Source organism: Glandiceps talaboti, chromosome 4 (genome assembly GCF_964340395.1).
Source record: "Glandiceps talaboti chromosome 4, keGlaTala1.1, whole genome shotgun sequence".
NCBI lineage: Eukaryota > Metazoa > Hemichordata > Enteropneusta > Spengelidae > Glandiceps > Glandiceps talaboti.
Window position 1 is genome coordinate 18524185 of NC_135552.1, and position 23422 is coordinate 18547606.

The window sequence follows — 23422 nt, forward strand, 5'->3', positions numbered from 1 at the left end:
AAAAAAATATAACCATGAAATATTGATATATGGCAACACAGTCTATTTGAAGTGAGCTCATTTATATTTCATAATACATCTGACTATTTGACACTATTGAGATTTTTGTCATAACACGTAGAATGAAAGCGACAGTATAATTGATGTTGTGTGAATGGAAAGTGACAACCACTACTCACTAGTAGTCTGTATAGTCAGCAAACGCTGCGGGGTTTATTAACACAGTCAACGTCATAAAGTCACCTGAGTCAATGAAATGTGTTTAATGAGCGACATGATATTCACAACATTGTAATACACGCATACTACTGAAATACTGATCTTGGCTACGATTTCTGCATAAAGTGGCACAGACTAGCTAGCAATGTTTGTGTTACATCTGAATTCCAGTAAAGCGTATCATTTATAGCAGCCATAGCAAGTGTAAAAAAGTATACTGTTTCATTTGCTAATTGACCACATTGGAAAGGCCATGCTAGGCTTGTAAATAAACCAATTGATGCAGTATACTTTTACATTTTATATGAATGCTACAAACAAGTGTAGCACATAGAGAAAGTGCTTTACTTCAGTGTTACCCGTTGTATGTACCCTAATTTGTACTGCTTGTTTATTTCACTGGCAGTTACATATTAATGCTAGACGGTTTCCCTTCAATGAACACTAATTTCTCTGGGTGTGTATATTTTACAAGTAATCTTCATCTGTCAGAATCCACAGTAAAGTGTGTGGTTAATTACATTTTGACGGGGGGTCAAACCCTTGGGTTATCAGTTATACATAACCATCCCCTGGGGGATGTAGTCATGTTGTGCGCCAACATGTCAATGTGCTGTCAAAATAGGCCAGCGTTGATATTTCAGTGAGTAGACTGTATTGTAATCGGGCAGTTTTGACTGGTTCTCCATTCGACCAAAATGGCTATAATTTGTGGAATAATGATCTCGTGCAGGTGGGTGATTAACAGTGTGTTTATTGACAGGAAGTGAACGGCCTAAAGTGACAAGGACATACACGTCAAGGGGTTGACACAATAATAACTCGAGTCCTCGTCTACTTCTACGACAACATCTTTCATGTTTCCAAATCAACAGGATGAACTACCAGACGGCCAGCTTTGTCTTTGACATATTCCTTTACAGTGATATGAATATGTAATATGGTATTGTGAAATAAACGATGAGTTAGCTATAGAATGGCCTTAAGACTAACTCTTTAACTGTCTTAGCCATACCACCTCAGTTTATTCAACAATGGAATGGCCATAAAACAAGGCTTAGTAACGGAATACGGGAAATATGACGAGAGAAACATACATGGTGTATTCTATATCACTTTCAACATGTAGCAAGGCGCCGCTACTTATAGTTGAATATATAAAACATACATTCATCATAATATGTACGAACTTTGATTTTTTTTTGTCTCATGAGTATTAAATGACTTCTTGCAATCTCCTGTTCAATGAAATTTTCGGTAGTATGAGACCGTGAAATGCCATTGTAAACATTACACATGTACGCCTCAATTTCTTCTCCATAGAATTAGGAACCGTTCATTGGACAGGTGTACATCACTTGTAAGTTGTAGATTGTGCGTGCAGATTATGGCATTGCCATACTTGTCTATTCATCATTATGTAATATATATATGTTACTGTGCAATTTATCTTGCTGGGAAAAATGCTGGTTAAATCATATTATGCAGTGCGGTATCATCCAGTTATATGTCAGCGCAGTGTTTTTCTTGGAAGTTGCGTCACTGGATGTCAGCCTAAAGCGGCTCACAGAAAAATAGGGAAAAAAGCTAGTACTGAGAAACTGTCTATCACATGCTTTACGTAGTGATGTAACTTTATAATAGAAGTTACCATATATCAGTTACTTATTTCAAGGCTAAGTCCATTCAGTGTGGTAATGGTTTCGCTGTTTTGTTGCCCTTCAACGACTTCTTTGCCAATCACCGGTACTATGTGATATCGGATGATTGCGCACGAAACTGCAATGAATGATTTCTGCTTACCTAAACAAACTTTTAGTGAATTCAACGGAAAAATTAAATGGCTGAAAGTATTAGTAAGGTACTGATTCAAGAACTAAGCACCGTCCAACTGTATATAAATTAAGTGCTGCATTCCGTTTGCAGTGTTTTAAACGTGAAGTAAAAAACTGCATTTTTCATTGCTTTAAGCGTAAAGTACAAAACCTTTCATTTCAGTATTTTGAGTTCGTTTGTTACTATGCATGACGGTAGTCATCAGATCTAGAAGAGCAATGGCCCTATAGTTCATTAAACAAAGAAACCAGGGCGTAGTGATCCAAACCCATTACACCAACCATCGGCACCTACAGGGGAATACGTAGATACATCGAAGCCATAACTAAATGCGTGAAAATTGACGCCTGTTACTAGTGTTTATTTGCCTGTGAATTAACTAGACCGACATCCTCGAGCATTTTTCACTATTCTCGCGATTTTAGTGTCAAATATCACAGAGTGAGATGGGCCATTAAATACTTACACATGCATGTGTTATGTATTGGCAAGTACATCACTTGCGTCTTTCTGTGCAGTTATATCATTTTTCGATTTCAACAAATTTATACACAAAATACAAGCTATCTGTCCAGAACTGATAATTCTGACCTATATATATATACCTATCTGCGAAGTTTCAAATAACGTCAAAAATGATGTCGAAAAATAAGACACACAAGAATCAGACCACCATTGCGTCATTCCATGAAGTTCATATTCTTCTCGTATAGGTGATGATCGTTTACATTCACGCCTATCGCAGTAATATGTGACTGTAATGTTTGTAACGTTGCTGATAGTTGTTCTGGTTTTTTTAAAGTGAAATAAGATATTCAACGGATCATGTTTTCATAATCAAAAGATAGATGTATCAGTGTTAAAGTTCAAGCCATCAGTTGTATACGTTTAATAGGCCCAGGATTGTCATTTTGCTCTAAGGATAGACTGACTAAACAGGTAATGGTTTCATTGGTAAACTGTGTTGTAAGCACTTGTCTAGACTGCGAATGCCGAAAAGTAGAATTTATTCCCATAATTCCGAAATACGATATTTTGGATCGTAACATTACATTAAGGAAAGATGTACCCTCACATGATAATTTGAGATATACTGATACGTGGATAACTACTTTGTGAAGCATATAATAACGGTAGCTGGGTGGATGGGCATTCGGAAATAATGTATAGATACACAAAGTAAGTATACACAATCATGTACATACACATATTGATACAAATACAACTGTATTAAAGTTTTCTTTTGGAAAACGCATCGGCCGTGATGACATTATTCTAACGGAGTCATGATGTGTTAAAGTGACACGAGCGGAGTTTCAGTTTACAGGTTTTCGGGTGTCGTTTTTGGTGCACATTTAAATCGTGGTCGTTGCATTCTACTCGCGCAAACATATTTAACCAGCACTTTGAAGAAGAATTCAAGCCTTGCTTTAAAATATCACTTTTGAAATTCAATGACGTCATTTATTTATGTATGACGTCAGGTTTGAATGACGTCATTCAAATCTGGTATTAAAATATCCCTATTAAACTATTCGATGACGTCATTTGTTCACGTACACTAACATTTCGAGGAAACCCCTATTCTAGAATCAACACCAGAACCAATTATAATGTATTACAATATTCACAGAAATTCACAGTACTGATGTGGTGTACAAATGTACGTTGATAAAATTATACCATGCACGAGCCAAGTTGAACAAAAATATGGAATATATACTCTGGTCGTTCTACGTCACGACATTGCGCGTCTATGGGTGCGTTTGGGCGCACTGTTCTTGACACGAGAACCGTCGTCGGGGGCAGGCTTCCGAGTACACGCGAAAGCCCTTTGCAACACTCGTGATAGAGGCAGTACGCGCGTTGTCGAGTTTGCAGACATGAGAGTTGCCAGTAACGCATGTGACTGGTAAACAACGCCTGTGTCTGGTTTAATACATATTCGGGTTTACGCCTGCGCATTTTGCACACGTTACAATTTGTTTGTGTATATAGTTATTCACATCATGCACATGTGTCACTTGTAGTTGTACTTCACGTGCAGTGCTAGTGCTCCTTCAAGTCACAGAATTGTCTGTGTTCCAGTCTAGATGTATACATCGCGAGAGCGTAGTGCAAGTGCGAACCAGAGGTGCGAACTTTCACGGTAAGTTGACCCCTGTTCTTTCATCGACAAAAATGTACATGTGTCACTATTATTAGAAAAACTATGCGTGTGTCTGGATCACAACAACTTGTAATTGTGTGCTAATAAGTATACACTATTCCATGATGGCAATATTCTACTCTATTTCGACCGTAATACAAAACAATCAATATTGGCAGCTGAATATTCCGGAGCAATCGCCGGCAACGATAACTTTGAATATTGTATATACCCAAATAACGTCATTATTTTGTATGATCATCATAGATAGCATTCTTGAATAGAATCTTAGCTCACGTCACAGTGGACTGATTCTCCATTGTCAGAAACGTTTCCCGTAATATCAAGCAGGACATGCAGTTTAGAAAGTAGTGTGTTTGTCGCTAGTATAGACCCATCCCTATGCATTGTCTCACTCCGAGTTGTAACACATAAACACAGATAAAGATAAGATAACGAGGTGTAACATTTATTATGCGTACATGATTATGAATGCATCTTTATGCTCAAAATACAATGTACAAAGCAATTGACACAAGTACAATTAACATTCTGTGGGTTTAAAATGGGCCATATAATGAGTTTTGAATAAACACAGCTGCTGGAATGAACGATGTTTTGAAGAGAACCATGCAAGATTGTGTATACATAGACAGTTTTCTGAGCTTTCCTAGTGACTAGCATGAAGTTTAACAACAGACATTGATACTGGTAGTAGTACTGTATTCTCAGCTGTGTCTACAGTCAGTCAATCTTTACATGCATGGTAAAGCATGCAGAAATAAAATGATTAAAATATATTCTTTTAACCAACTGATGGAGCACTGTTTACATCGACTAGAAAGTTTCCAAGAGGAAGTCTATCATCTGAGGTCAAAATATGCAGAAACTGAATGAAAATTTGAATTATCTAATGAAAAAGAAGAAGAATAAGTGCCTTTCTTTAATTTGTATAATGAGAATAAAGCATGAAATGATGAAATTCATCTTCTACCGCATAATTTGACAAAATTTAAAGATTCTTTCATCATGTACAGGAATCTTAGGAGTACACCATCTCCCCAACTCAATATACATGTAAATATTATAATCCAAAATTCTAAATTTAGTCACTAGTCTTCTACCAACTGGATTTTTAATTTGCAGAAGATGTTTCTCAAAACCAAAAGCTGTTTTAAATAATCTAAATGTTCTCATTTTGTTTTTATTAGTACTTTTTTCTTCTAATGTCATTATGTAATTCCCTGTACCATGATTACAAAATTCTAGACATAAGTCATAAAATTATGATGAACCTTCCTAGTATAATTAAACCTGCAAAGATTTGACCACACACTGTTCTCATTATATTTAACAAGTAAGTTTCTAATAATAAAATATAAATACCCCATGTTGAATAACACATAGAACAAATGTAGGCTGCTCACAATAAATTGTCCATCGACAATTAATCTATACCAATACTTTAACAGAAGTTTAATTACAGTGAAATTAGTGGGGAAATGACCTAATTCTCCAACAATACCACATCTTGATATCTTATAAGAAACCCAAAGTAGAAATCTATAAAAAGAAAAAAAAAAACATCAACAAGAATCTGAAAATTTCTCAATTTCATAACCCCAAACTTCACATCTGTAAGTCACAATAGCAACAATTAAACAATCAAAGAGATCTAAAGCCACATCAATAGAAATACTCTAGTTAGAAGAAATAGTTATACATGAACTTAAGAGAGCTCTCGTGGATTTAAACTTCAAGTTATTGAGGTTTTGTTTAAATTTACTGTTAGAAGAAATAATGATACCAAGAAAACAGTATTCTCTTAGGCTTACATTGTCGAGAGTAAAATTATAAAAAATAAAATTTGGATTTCCTGTATTTACATATGACCTTGATTTCTTAATGTTGATTATTATTTTCTACTTTGTACAAAATAATGTAATTTAAATAAACAACTTTGCAACTCAACTTTAATTTCTAGTGGTAGAGACTCATCAGCATATAAAAGACAATTCAGAGACACACTTGTAAGTTTCACAGGGCTATCATTCTTGACAAAACAAGCTCTTTCCAAACTGGTGGATTCTAAATCAACTCTTTCCTTGTTTTTGACCTTCCTTTACCAATCTTAGACTAAAGTACTAAAATTTATTACAAAAATGTTCGCAATTTTCGTTTTAAACATGTACAAATGTAACTACATTTTTGTATGAGGCCAGACACCAGAGTTATACCTAGCCTTACAAACTATGCTCTATTCCAAATTCATTCATGCTACAACAACACTGTCACTGTTTCTCACCTACTTCTATCCATCTTAGACTAAACTACTAAAATTTATTAGAAAAATGTCCGCCATTTTGATTTTTAGCATGTAACTAGGAGACCAGACACCAGAGTTACCTAACCTTACAAACTATGCTCCTTTCCAAATTGAATCATGCTACAACAACACTGTCACTGTTTCTCACCTACTTCTATCCATCTTAGACTAAACTACTAAAATTTATAAGAAAAATGTCCGCCATTTTGATTTTTAGCATGTAACAAGGAGACCAGACACCAGAGTTACCTAACCTTACAAACTATGCTCCTTTCCAAATTGAATCATGCTACAACAACACTGTCACTGTTTCTCACCTACTTCTATCCATCTTAGACTAAACTACTAAAATTTATTAGAAAAATGTCCGCCATTTTGATTTTTAGCATGTAACTAGGAGACCAGACACCAGAGTTACCTAACCTTACAAACTATACTCCTTTCCAAATTGAATCATGCTACAATAACACTGTCACTGTTTTTCACCTATTTCTATCCATCTTAGACTAAACTACTAAAATTTGTTAGAAAAATGTCTGCCATTTTGATTTTTAGCATGTAACTAGGAGACCAGACACCAGAGTTACCTAGCCTTACAAACTATACTCTTTTCCAAATTCATTCATGCTACAATAACACTGTCACTGTTTTTCACCTATTTCTATCCATCTTAGACTAAACTACTAAATTTTGTTAGAAAAATGTCAGCCATTTTGATTTTTAGCATGTAACTAGGAGACCAGACACCAGAGTTACCTAGCCTTACAAACTATACTCTTTTCCAAATTCATTCATGCTACAATAACACTGTCACTGTTTTTCACCTATTTCTATCCATCTTAGACTAAACTACTAAAATTTGATAGAAAAATGTCCGCCATTTTGATTTTTAGCATGTAACTAGGAGACCAGACACCAGAGTTACCTAGCCTTACAAACTATACTCCTTTCCAAATTGAATCATGCTACAATAACACTGTCACTGTTTTTCACGTATTTCTATCCATCTTAGACTAAACTACTAAAATTTGTTAGAAAAATGTCAGCCATTTTGATTTTTAGCATGTAACTAGGAGATCAGACACCAGAGTTACCTAGCCTTACAAACTATACTCTTTTCCAAATTCATTCATGCTACAATAACACTGTCACTGTTTTTCACCTATTTCTATCCATCTTAGACTAAACTACTAAATTTTGTTAGAAAAATGTCCGCCATTTTGATTTTTAGCATGTAACTAGGAGACCAGACACCAGAGTTACCTAACCTTACAAACTATGCTCCTTTCCAAATTGAATCATGCTACAACAACACTGTCACTGTTTCTCACCTACTTCTATCCATCTTAGACTAAACTACTAAAATTTATTAGAAAAATGTCCGCCATTTTGATTTTTAGCATGTAACAAGGAGACCAGACACCAGAGTTACCTAACCTTACAAACTATACTCCTTTCCAAATTGAATCATGCTACAACAACACTGTCACTGTTTCTCACCTACTTCTATCCATCTTAGACTAAACTACTAAAATTTGTTAGAAAAATGTCAGCCATTTTGATTTTTAGCATGTAACTAGGAGATCAGACACCAGAGTTACCTAGCCTTACAAACTATACTCTTTTCCAAATTCATTCATGCTACAATAACACTGTCACTGTTTTTCACCTATTTCTATCCATCTTAGACTAAACTACTAAATTTTGTTAGAAAAATGTCCGCCATTTTGATTTTTAGCATGTAACTAGGAGACCAGACACCAGAGTTACCTAACCTTACAAACTATGCTCCTTTCCAAATTGAATCATGCTACAACAACACTGTCACTGTTTCTCACCTACTTCTATCCATCTTAGACTAAACTACTAAAATTTATTAGAAAAATGTCCGCCATTTTGATTTTTAGCATGTAACAAGGAGACCAGACACCAGAGTTACCTAACCTTACAAACTATACTCCTTTCCAAATTGAATCATGCTACAACAACACTGTCACTGTTTCTCACCTACTTCTATCCATCTTAGACTAAACTACTAAAATTTATTAGAAAAATGTCCGCCATTTTGATTTTTAGCATGTAACTAGGAGACCAGACACCAGAGTTACCTAACCTTACAAACTATGCTCCTTTCCAAATTGAATCATGCTACAACAACACTGTCACTGTTTCTCACCTACTTCTATCCATCTTAGACTAAACTACTAAAATTTATTAGAAAAATGTCCGCCATTTTGATTTTTAGCATGTAACTAGGAGACCAGACACCAGAGTTACCTAACCTTACAAACTATACTCCTTTCCAAATTGAATCATGCTACAACAACACTGTCACTGTTTCTCACCTACTTCTATCCATCTTAGACTAAACTACTAAAATTTATTAGAAAAATGTCAGCCATTTTGATTTTTAGCATGTAACTAGGAGACCAGACACCAGAGTTACCTAGCCTTACAAACTATACCGGGGGTACTCCTTTCCAAATTGAATCATGCTACAATAACACTGTCACTGTTTCTCACCTACTTCTATCCATCTTAGACTAAACTACTAAAATTTATTACAAAAAATGTCCGCCATTTTGATTTTTAGCATGTAACTAGGAGACCAGACACCAGAGTTACCTAACCTTACAAACTATGCTCCTTTCCAAATTGAATCATGCTACAACAACACTGTCACTGTTTCTCACCTACTTCTATCCATCTTAGACTAAACTACTAAAATTTATTAGAAAAATATCCGCCATTTTGATTTTTAGCATGTAACTAGGAGACCAGACACCAGAGTTACCTAACCTTACAAACTATACTCCTTTCCAAATTGAATCATGCTACAACAACACTGTCACTGTTTCTCACCTACTTCTATCCATCTTAGACTAAACTACTAAAATTTATTAGAAAAATGTCCGCCATTTTGATTTTTAGCATGTAACTAGGAGACCAGACACCAGAGTTACCTAACCTTACAAACTATACTCCTTTCCAAATTGAATCATGCTACAACAACACTGTCACTGTTTCTCACCTACTTCTATCCATCTTAGACTAAACTACTAAAATTTATTAGAAAAATATCCGCCATTTTGATTTTTAGCATGTAACTAGGAGACCAGACACCAGAGTTACCTAGCCTTACAAACTATACTCCTTTCCAAATTGAATCATGCTACAATAACACTGTCACTGTTTTTCACGTATTTCTATCCATCTTAGACTAAACTACTAAAATTTATTAGAAAAATGTCCGCCATTTTGATTTTTAGCATGTAACTAGGAGACCACACACCAGAGTTACCTAACCTTACAAACTATACTCCTTTCCAAATTGAATCATGCTACAACAACACTGTCACTGTTTCTCACCTACTTCTATCCATCTTAGACTAAACTACTAAAATTTATTAGAAAAATGTCCGCCATTTTGATTTTTAGCATGTAACAAGGAGACCAGACACCAGAGTTACCTAACCTTACAAACTATACTCCTTTCCAAATTGAATCATGCTACAACAACACTGTCACTGTTTCTCACCTACTTCTATCCATCTTAGACTAAACTACTAAAATTTATTAGAAAAATATCCGCCATTTTGATTTTTAGCATGTAACTAGGAGACCAGACACCAGAGTTACCTAACCTTACAAACTATACTCCTTTCCAAATTCATTCATGCTACAATAATACTGTCACTGTTTTTCACCTATTTCTATCCATCTTAGACTAAACTACTAAAATTTATTAGAAAAATGTCAGCCATTTTGATTTTTAGCATGTAACTAGGAGACCAGACACCAGAGTTACCTAGCCTTACAAACTATACTCCTTTCCAAATTGAATCATGCTACAATAACACTGTCACTGTTTTTCACGTATTTCTATCCATCTTAGACTAAACTACTAAAATTTATTAGAAAAATGTCCGCCATTTTGATTTTTAGCATGTAACTAGGAGACCAGACACCAGAGTTACCTAACCTTACAAACTATACTCCTTTCCAAATTGAATCATGCTACAATAACACTGTCACTGTTTTTCACCTATTTCTATCCATCTTAGACTAAACTACTAAAATTTGTTAGAAAAATGTCAGCCATTTTGATTTTTAGCATGTAACTAGGAGACCAGACACCAGAGTTACCTAGCCTTACAAACTATACTCCTTTCCAAATTGAATCATGCTACAATAACACTGTCACTGTTTTTCACGTATTTCTATCCATCTTAGACTAAACTACTAAAATTTATTAGAAAAATGTCCGCCATTTTGATTTTTAGCATGTAACTAGGAGACCAGACACCAGAGTTACCTAACCTTACAAACTATACTCCTTTCCAAATTGAATCATGCTACAATAACACTGTCACTGTTTTTCACCTATTTCTATCCATCTTAGACTAAACTACTAAAATTTGTTAGAAAAATGTCAGCCATTTTGATTTTTAGCATGTAACTAGGAGACCAGACACCAGAGTTACCTAACCTTACAAACTATACTCCTTTCCAAATTGAATCATGCTACAACAACACTGTCACTGTTTCTCACCTACTTCTATCCATCTTAGACTAAACTACTAAAATTTATTAGAACAATGTCAGCCATTTTGATTTTTAGCATGTAACTAGGAGACCAGACACCAGAGTTACCTAACCTTACAAACTATACTCCTTTCCAAATTGAATCATGCTACAACAACACTGTCACTGTTTCTCACCTACTTCTATCCATCTTAGACTAAACTACTAAAATTTATTAGAAAAATGTCCGCCATTTTGATTTTTAGCATGTAACTAGGAGACCAGACACCAGAGTTACCTAACCTTACAAACTATACTCCTTTCCAAATTCATTCATGCTACAATAACACTGTCACTGTTTTTCACCTATTTCTATCCATCTTAGACTAAACTACTAAAATTTATTAGAAAAATGTCAGCCATTTTGATTTTTAGCATGTAACTAGGAGACCAGACACCAGAGTTACCTAACCTTACAAACTATACTCCTTTCCAAATTGAATCATGCTACAATAACACTGTCACTGTTTTTCACCTATTTCTATCCATCTTAGACTAAACTACTAAAATTTGTTAGAAAAAGGTCAGCCATTTTGATTTTTAGCATGTAACTAGGAGACCAGACACCAGAGTTACCTAGCCTTACAAACTATACTCCTTTCCAAATTGAATCATGCTACAATAACACTGTCACTGTTTTTCACGTATTTCTATCCATCTTAGACTAAACTACTAAAATTTATTAGAAAAATGTCCGCCATTTTGATTTTTAGCATGTAACTAGGAGACCAGACACCAGAGTTACCTAGCCTTACAAACTATACTCTTTTCCAAATTCATTCATGCTACAATAACACTGTCACTGTTTTTCAACTATTTCTATCCATCTTAGACTAAACTACTAAAATTTATTAGAAAAATGTCAGCCATTTTGATTTTTAGCATGTAACTAGGAGACCAGACACCAGAGTTACCTAGCCTTACAAACTATACTCTTTTCCAAATTCATTCATGCTACAACAACACTGTCACTGTTTTTCACCTATTTCTATCTATCTTAGACTAAACTACTACATTTTGTTAGAAAAATGTCAGCCATTTTGATTTTTAGCATGTAACTAGGAGACCAGACACCAGAGTTACCTAGCCTTACAAACTATACTCTTTTCCAAATTGATTCATGCTACAATAACACTGTAACTGTTTTTCACCTATTTCTATCCATCTTAGACTAAACTACTAAAATTTATTAGAAAAATGTCCGCCATTTTGATTTTTAGCATGTAACTAGGAGACCAGACACCAGAGTTACCTAACCTTACAAACTATACTCGTTTCCAAATTGAATCATGCTACAATAACACTGTCACTGTTTTTCACCTATTTCTATCCATCTTAGACTAAACTACTAAATTTTGTTAGAAAAATGTCAGCCATTTTGATATTTAGCATGTAACTAGGAGACCAGACACCAGAGTTACCTAGCCTTACAAACTATACTCTTTTCCAAATTGAATCATGCTACAACAACACTGTCACTGTTTTTCACCTACTTCTACCCATCTTAGATTAAACTACTAAAATTAATAAGAAAAATGTCAGCCATTTTGATTTTTAGCATGTACATGTAACTGAGACCGGACACCAGAGTTACATGTACCTAGCCTTGCAAACTTTGCTCTTTTCCAAATCTCATTTAACAGAAACATAACTAGCAAAAGAAATCATGATCAAATACTACACCAATACTTTGACCATAAATATTTGCAAGTTTTAGAGTTGAACAATAAATGTATTAATCCTTTGTTAACTTTCTTATCTCTTACAGGTTTGTTACACAGTACATAACAGATGTCCTATTCAAAGAAGCTGTTGTTTTGCTCGTCTCTAAGAGAAAAAAAATAACTTCAGACTCTATGTGTAGTAAAACAGAAATTTAGATCTTAAATCAATTAGTTGTGCACAAGGACATGAGCTCTATTTTGAACATTTTTAATACAATTGAAATGCAGAGTGTGTGTGTGTGTGTGTGTGTGTAAACAACTTAGTCGAATACTGCAGTCCGATTTCTTTGATACTTGGTGGTCATGTTATATTGGATGTCTAGTAGTGAAATTGTTCAAATGAAAATGATCACATCAGATATATGGGTTTTGGGTCAAAAATGTGATTTTTGTCAAAGAATTTAAACTACAAAACTACTGGGCAGATTGGCCTGAAATTTGGTGGGAACATTCTCAGGGGTGTGTAAATTAAGATTTGTTCATGACATGATGTTTCCATGTGTAATATGCAAAGTAGGGCTTTTTGGTTAAAAACCTACAATTCCAAAACTACTCAGTAGATTGGGCTGAACTTTTAACAGGGATGTATCTGCCGGTGTGTAGATGAAGAAATATTAAGCATATAATGATCTCATCAGTAACATCCAAATTAGGTGTAAACATGTAAATTGGTCAAAAATTTATATCTCAAAAAGTACTTGGTCAGGGAAACTGAAATTTGGTGAGATGGTTCTAGAAGTGTTGTTCTGCAGATTTCCTTTAGAATAGTTTGACACAATTGGCCCTAGCAACCATGACCATGGCCTTAGCAACAACCAAATGGCAGTATATTTTGGTTAAATAAGAACACCATCTGGTAGGCAGTTAGTAAACATTCAAAAAATGTATGCAAATATCCCTAGCAACAGTGGCCCCGCCCATGGCAACAGCCCAATAATCACATATGTGACAAACATAACATGGTTGGATAGGCAACTGGATAGTCATTCAACAAATGAACACCTATTTTTAGAATGGACTAGCATATGGATAAATATTTTAAAAAACTACAGTTGTGCTACATCGCCATTGGCAGTATTTTGGAAAACAATAGTTGTGCTACAATGCCATTTTATATTTCTTTTTTTCTAAATATTTTTTTTCATATCTGAGGTAGTTATGTTTTTCATTGTTCTCCATATGCTCTCTGTTTTTGGTTTCTTCTCATCAGATGTAGTCATTACATTTTGGAAGAAAAGTTTTATATTGTCTTTTTAAATTGATGTCAGTTTGTGCATCCACCAATTCTTGCGAGACTTCATAATTTTTGTGATGTTACAATTTTTTTCTTGAACTTGTTAATAAAAAGGTTAGGGTCGGCAGTGAAAAACTAGGCAGGGTCAGATAACCGGAATCAAACAATTATTTTTTTTTATTGCTTTAAGAATTATTCAGAACATGATGATTCCATTATTGATATGCAAATTATGGCTAAAATGTGTCTGTTTGGTAAAATAATCTTTAATTCCAAAAGTAATGAGCTGGAAATTAATTTGAATGGCTCTTGGGGTATATAGATGAAGAAGTGTTAAGCATATGATGATCTCATCAGTGACATGAAAATTAGGTATAAAAATATGAATTTTGTTTAATCTTGTCTCTTGGCTCTCTTCGTTGGTGTAAACACACATGTGTTTTTGTAATTTGTACTTCAAGCACTTGTTAAATGAGAATGTTAAAAGACACAATCTTTTGTCATTAGAAAAATTTTGGATATTGCAAAGAGATATAGTCATATAACTTAAATCATGGATAATATTAATAAGTAATAAAATGTAAAATGAACAGAAAACCAGTGTGGACTTCTATATATCTGACAATTTTACATGTTATACACAGAGTGAAGCTAGCATGTAAGTGGTGAATGATTTCATTTTATTTGATTCAGTTTTATTTTTTGTTGTTGAATGAGACTGATTTTAGGGAGCGATCAGATTTTACGCTGACTTTTTGTTCACCCCACCCCTGCTGACAAATAAAAAAACACTGCCCCCCCCCCCCCACATCTGTTGACAAGAAATATTCTTGTTCTTTCTTGCAATATATAAAGCTCTTTAGGCAGGAACCCTATGCGAAGTATGATTGTCTGTTCATAGCTGTGCAAAATATTCATGGTTTTAGTAACCAAAAGTTCTAGGATATCTCTTACATTGAGTGAACTATTATCATTATAGATTAATTCAGCTAATTATAAAGTACATTATTAGAAATGAAATTAACATAATTGTAAACCTAGGGGTTTCAGTAAGTTTCAAAGTAGGGAGAGAACTTGAAAAAGTGTCGGGAGAAGTGCATGCTATGCCCATGCGTGCATGCTATACAAGTGGGAGGGGGTGTCCCCCTCCCATGGTAAGATCTTTTGAAAAATGAACACCTTTTGGAGGCCATTTAGAGCACCATTCATAAGTAAAACACAACTTAGTTATATCATAAAAGTATCACTTATTTTAGGGTTTCAAAAGTTTAAATCATTTCAAGTCATATTGACACAAATGATAATGAAAAAAAGATCAAGTACAAAGTATAGTATAGTTTGTTTTATTTATTTACTTGCCCTATGTGGGCTTACCAAGTGAACATTTCGTTCAATACAAATACATCCACTGGGCTTATAATAGTGTATGGTACTATACTATAAACTATACAAGACTATATACTATGCTATGCTATATACTATATACTATATTATACTATACTATATACTGTACTATACAATATACTGTACAATACTATACTATAATATTCTATACCTATACTATATTATATAGTATATAGTCTAGTATGGTAGTCTAGTATAGTATAGTATAGTAGAGTATAGTAATGTATACTATATGGTATATAGTCGTGTAGTATAGTAGAGTATAGTATATGGTATATAGTATAGTGTAGTATAGTAGAGTATAGTATATGGTGTATAGTAGAGTATAGTATAGTATATGGTATATAGCATAGTATAGTATAGTATCGTATATAGTCAAGTATAGTATATAGTATAATATAGTATATTATATAATATATTATAGTATATGGTGTATAGCATGATAGCATAGTATAATATAATATAGTATAGTGTGGTATAATATAGTAGAGTAGAGTATATGGAATATACTATAGTGTAGTGTAGTATAGTATAGTATTAAATCAAGTATAGTATAGTATATCATATAGTATGGTATATAGTAAATTATAGTGTATAGTATAGTATAGTATATGGTATATAGTATAGTATACTCTACTATATAGTATAGTATACTATATACCAGACTATACTATATACTGTACTATATAGTATACTATACTATATTATACTATACTATATAGTATACTATACTATACTGCATGTATATACTAAACTATACTATACTAAACTATACTATACTGTACTATATACCAGACTATAATGCTATATTGCTATAATGCTATGTACTGTACTATATATTAAACTATACTATATACTATGTATTTTATTATGCTATATACTATATACTATACTTTACTATTCTGCACTATACTATACTGTACTATACTACACTAAACTATACTATAATATACTACACTGTACTGTACAATGTACTATACTATATTATACTATACTATGCTATGCTATGCTATATACCATAAACTATACTATTTTATACTATACTATATACTAGACTATGCTATATACTGTACTATATACTATACTATATTATACTGTATACTATACTATACCATACTATACTATACTATACTATACTATTCTATACTACTAGTATACTATATACTATACTATATACCATACTACATAGTATAGTATACTATATTATTCGATACCTATACTATAATATATAGTACATATTATATATAGTCTAGTATAGTACATTATATAGTATAATATATAGTATAGTATACTGGTAGTATAGTATAGTACATAGTATAGTATAGTAGAGTATATGTTATTTTGTGTAGTATAGTATAGTACATAGTATAGTGTAGTATATATTATAATATAGTATATTATATAGTATAGAATAGTATAGTATAGTATAATATAGTAGAGTATATAGTATAGTGTAGTGTAGTATAGTATAGCATAGTATATCATAGTATGGTATATAGTAAAGTATAGTATATGGTATATAGTATAGCATAGCATAGTATAGTATTGTATATTATAGTATATAATAGTATAGTATAGTATAGTATAGTATATTATGGTATAATATACTAGAGTATAGTAGAGTATGTGGAATATAGTATAGTTTAGTGTATATTATAGCATACTATACCATACCGTACTATACTATATACTGTACAATACAATACTATAATATTATTCTATACCTATACTATCATATATAGTCTAGCATAGTATAGTATAGTAGAGTATAGTAGAGCATATGGTATATAGTATAGCATAGCAAAGTATAGTATAGTCTAGTATAGTATAGTATAATATACTAGAGTATAGTAGAGTATATGGAATATAGTGTATAGTGTATATTATAGTGTAGTGTATAGTATAGCATACTATACCATACAGTACTATATAATATACTCTACTATATACAGTACAATAATATACTATAATATTATTCTATACCTACACTATTGTATACAGTATAGAGTCTAGTATAGCATAGTATAGTATAGTATAGTATAGTATAGTGTAGTAGATTATAGTATAGTAGAATATATGGAATATAGTGTATAGTGTATATTATAGTGTAGTGTATAGTATAGCATACTATACCATACAGTACTGTATAATATACTCTACTATATACTGTACAATAATATACTATAATATTATTCTATTCCTACACTATCGTATATAGTATAGAGTCTAGTATAATCTAGTATAATCTAGTATAGTATAGTATAGTATAGTGTAGTAGATTATAGTATAGTAGAGTATGTGGTATATAGTATAGTATACAGTCCAGTATATTGATAGCGCAAATCGAGAGATCTGATTGATCTAGGCATCGAACTAGCGCGTCTAAGCTGAGCGATAATGCACAGTTGGCACGTGTCCAAATTTTGATGTTCTCTCTCTCACTTTTCGTCTACGAACGTTATAGTCCGCGCAGGGATGGGGGCACAAATGAAACCAGAAAATGTTGCGTCATATCTTGTTTCCGACAGTTTCAATATACTGGTATAATATAATAGCGATAAACCACCCCTGGGAATGGTATACCACTCGGTTTTGACCAGTGAACGAAATATATTGAGTTCACTGCTCAAAACCGAGTGGTATACCATCCCCAGGGTGTGGTTTATTGCTTAAGTATACTATAGTATAATAGAGTATAGTAGAGTATATGGTATATGGTATAGTGTCGTGTAGTATAGTATAGTATAGTATGGTATAATATACTAGTATATGGAATATAGTATAGTATAGTGTAGGTTATAGTATAGCATACTATAGCATACCTATACTATTGTATATAATATATAGTCAAGCATAGTATCATATAAAATTAGTATAGTATAGTATAGTATAGTATAGTCAAGTATAGTATCGTATAAAATTAGTATAGTATAGTATAGTATAGTATAGTATAGTATAGTATAGTATAGTATAGTATAGTATAGTATATTCTAGTATAGTATAGTATGGTATAGTATGGTATAATATAGTAGTGTATAGTAGAGTATATTGAATATAGCATAGTGTAGTGTTGCATAGTATAGTATATAGGCAAGTGTAGTATATAGTATAATATAGTATATTATATAGTAGAGTATATAGTATAGTATAGTGTATCGTATATATTATAGCATAGGATAGTATTGTATAGTATATGGTATATTATACTATACTGTACTATATAGTAGACTATGATATATACTATACACTGTACTATATAGTATACTACACTATATTATACTATATTATATACTATATTATACTATATACTATAGTATACTATACTATACTATATATTATACTATGCTATATACTATATATTAAACTATACTGTACTGTACTATATACTACACTATGCTATTAACTATGTATTTAACTATGCTATATACTATATACCATAATATACTAAACTAGACTATGCTATACTATATACTATACTAGACTGTACTATATACTATACTAGACTATACTATACTAGACTATACTATGCTATGCTATACTATACTATATACTACACTACACTATACTATATACTCTACTCTAATATTCTATACTATACTATTCTATACTATACTATATACTAGACTATGCCATATACTGTACTATATACTACACTATACTATACTATACTATATATACTACACTATGCTATATACTCGTGTACTATATACTATACTATATACTGTACTATATACTTGTCTTTACTATAAAATATATACTATACTATACAATACTATACTATATACTAGACTATACTGTGCTATACTGTACTATATACTAGACTATGCTACATACTGTATACTGTACTATATATTTTAATATACTATATATGATAAACTATATTATACTATACACTATACTATACAATATACACTACTATACTATACTATACTATGCTATATACTAGACTATACTATATACTATATTCTGTACTATATACTATACTATACTGTACTATGCTATACTATACTATGCTATACTATACTATATACTATACTATATTATACTATACACTATACTGTACAATATACACTGTACTATACTATACTATACTATGATATATACTAGACTATGCTATATACTATATACTGTACTATATACTAGACTATACTATCTAATGTACTATATACTTTGCTATACTATACTATATACTACACTGCACTATACTTTATACTCTACTCTAATATACTATGCTATTCTATACTATACTATATACTAGACTATGCTATATACTGTACTATATACTACACTATACTTTACTATACTATACCATGCTATACTCTACTATATACTAAACTATGCTATATACTGTATACTGTACTATATATTATACTATACTATATACTATAAACTATATTATACTATACACTATACTATACAATGCTATATACTAGACTATGCTATATACTATATACTGTACTATTTACTATACTATACTCTACTGTACTATACTATATACTATACTATACTATATACTAGACTACACTATATACTATACTATGCTATATACTATATACTACACATTGTACTATACTATACTGTACTCTACTCTACTGTACTATACTATACTATATTATACACTAGACTGTGCTATATACTATATATTGTACTATATACTATACTATACTATACTATACTATAATATACTATACTATACTGCACTATATACTAGACTATGCTATATACTATACTATATACTACACTATACTATACTATTCTATACTATATTATACTATATATAGACTATGCTATATACTGTACTATATACTGTACTATATACTTGTCTTTACTATATACTATACTATATACTATATACTAGACCATTCTATACTGTACTGTACTATATACTATACTATACTATACTATACTATACTATACTATACTAAATACTAGACTACACTATATACTATACTATGCTCTATACTATGTACCATACTATACTATACTATACTAAGCTATACACTGTACTATATAGTATACTATGCTATATCATACTATACTATACTATACTCTACTATACTTTACTATTCTATACTATACTTTACTATATACTATACTATACTATATTCTGTACTATATATTATACTATTCTATATTATACTATACTATGCTATACTATATTATGCTATGCTATACTATACTATACTATACTATATACTATACTATACTATACTGCACTATATACTAGACTATGATATATAATATATTCTTTACTATATACTATACTATACTATACTATAATATACTATACTATGCTGCACTATATACTAGACTATGATATATACTGTACTATATACTACAGTATACTATATAGTATAGTATACAATACTGTACTATACTATATACTAGACTATACTATATTCTGTACTATATATTATACTATACTATATTATACTATACTATGCTATACTATATTATGCTATACTATACTATACTAAACTATACTATACTATATACTATACTAAACTATACTGTACTATATACTAGACTATGCTATATAAAATATTATGTACTATATACTATACTATACTATACTATACTGTACTATGCTATACTATACTATATACTAGACTATGCTATATAATATATTATGTACTATATACTATACTATTCTGTACTGTACTGTACTGTACTCTACTGTACTATACTATATTATACTGTACTATACTATACTATACTATATAGTATAGTATACAATACTGTATTATACTATATACTAGACTATACTATATTCTGTACTATATATTATACTATTCTATATTATACTATACTATGCTATACTATATTATGCTATGCTATACTATACTAGACTATACTATACTATATACTATACTATACTATACTGCACTATATACTAGACTATGATATATAATATATTCTGTACTATATACTATACTATACTATACTATAATATACTATACTATGCTGCACTATATACTAGACTATGATATATACTGTACTATATACTACAGTATACTATATAGTATAGTATACAATACTGTACTATACTATATACTAGACTATACTATATTCTGTACTATATATTATACTATACTATATTATACTATACTATGCTATACTATATTATGCTATACTATACTATACTAAACTATACTATACTATATACTATACTAAACTATACTGTACTATATACTAGACTATGCTATATAAAATATTATGTACTATACTGTACTGTACTCTACTGTACTATACTATATTATACTGTACTATACTATACTATACTATATAGTATAGTATACAATACTGTATTATACTATATACTAGACTATACTATATTCTGTACTATATATTATACTATTCTATATTATACTATACTATGCTATACTATATTATGCTATGCTATACTATACTAGACTATACTATACTATATACTATACTATACTATACTGCACTATATACTAGACTATGATATATAATATATTCTGTACTATATACTATACTATACTATACTATAATATACTATACTATGCTGCACTATATACTAGACTATGATATATACTGTACTATATACTACAGTATACTATATAGTATAGTATACAATACTGTACTATACTATATACTAGACTATACTATATTCTGTACTATATATTATACTATACTATATTATACTATACTATGCTATACTATATTATGCTATACTATACTATACTAAACTATACTATACTATATACTATACTAAACTATACTGTACTATATACTAGACTATGCTATATAAAATATTATGTACTATATACTATACTATACTATACTATACTGTACTATGCTATACTATACTATATACTAGACTATGCTATATAATATATTATGTACTATATACTATACTATTCTGTACTGTACTGTACTGTACTCTACTGTACTATACTATATTATACTGTACTATACTATACTATACTATATAGTATAGTATACAATACTGTATTATACTATATACTAGACTATACTATATTCTGTACTATATATTATACTATTCTATATTATACTATACTATGCTATACTATATTATGCTATGCTATACTATACTAGACTATACTATACTATATACTATACTATACTATACTATACTGCACTATATACTAGACTATGATATATAATATATTCTGTACTATATACTATACTATACTATGCTATACTGCACTATATACTAGACTATGCTATATACTGGACTATATACTACACTATACTATACTATTCTATACTATATTATACTATATACTAGACTATGCTGTATACTGTACTATATATACTATACTTTATACTGTACTATATACTTGTCTTTACTATATACTATATACTATACTATACTATACTATACTGTACTATATACTATACTATACTATACTATACTATACTATACTATACTATACTATATACTAGACTCAGTATATACTATACTATGCTCTATACTATGTACCATACTATGCTATAGTATACTAAGCTATATACTAGACTATGCTATATACTGTACTATATACTACACTATACTATACTATACTATACCATACTATACTCTACTATATACTAGACTATGCTATATTCTGTATACTGTACTATATATTATACTATACTATATACTATAAACTATATTATACTATACACAATACTATACAATGCTATATACTAGACTATGTTATATACTATATTCTATACTATACTATAATATACTATATACTAGACTGTGCTATATACTATATATTGTACTATATACTATACTATACTATATTATAATATTATCTCGTTTTATTTCCGCTAGATTTTTAAATTCGGAATGCTGCAATTGAGTGTTGACCTATTTGTCTTTTAAGTTTATGTTTCGCTTCTGTGCTATGATTGGTCTTTTTGGATATAATTGATTTCATATCTCATTGTCTGCTATTACGTCCCAGTGT

The 23422-nt window shown here is 30.9% G+C and overlaps 1 protein-coding gene across 1 annotated transcript in view; it reads right to left on the reverse strand.

The window, feature by feature from the left end:
• The window catches only part of LOC144433696 (corticotropin-releasing factor receptor 2-like), a 103414-nt gene that overhangs the window by 25053 nt on the left and 54939 nt on the right, over positions 1-23422 (reverse strand). The window lies entirely within an intron of this gene.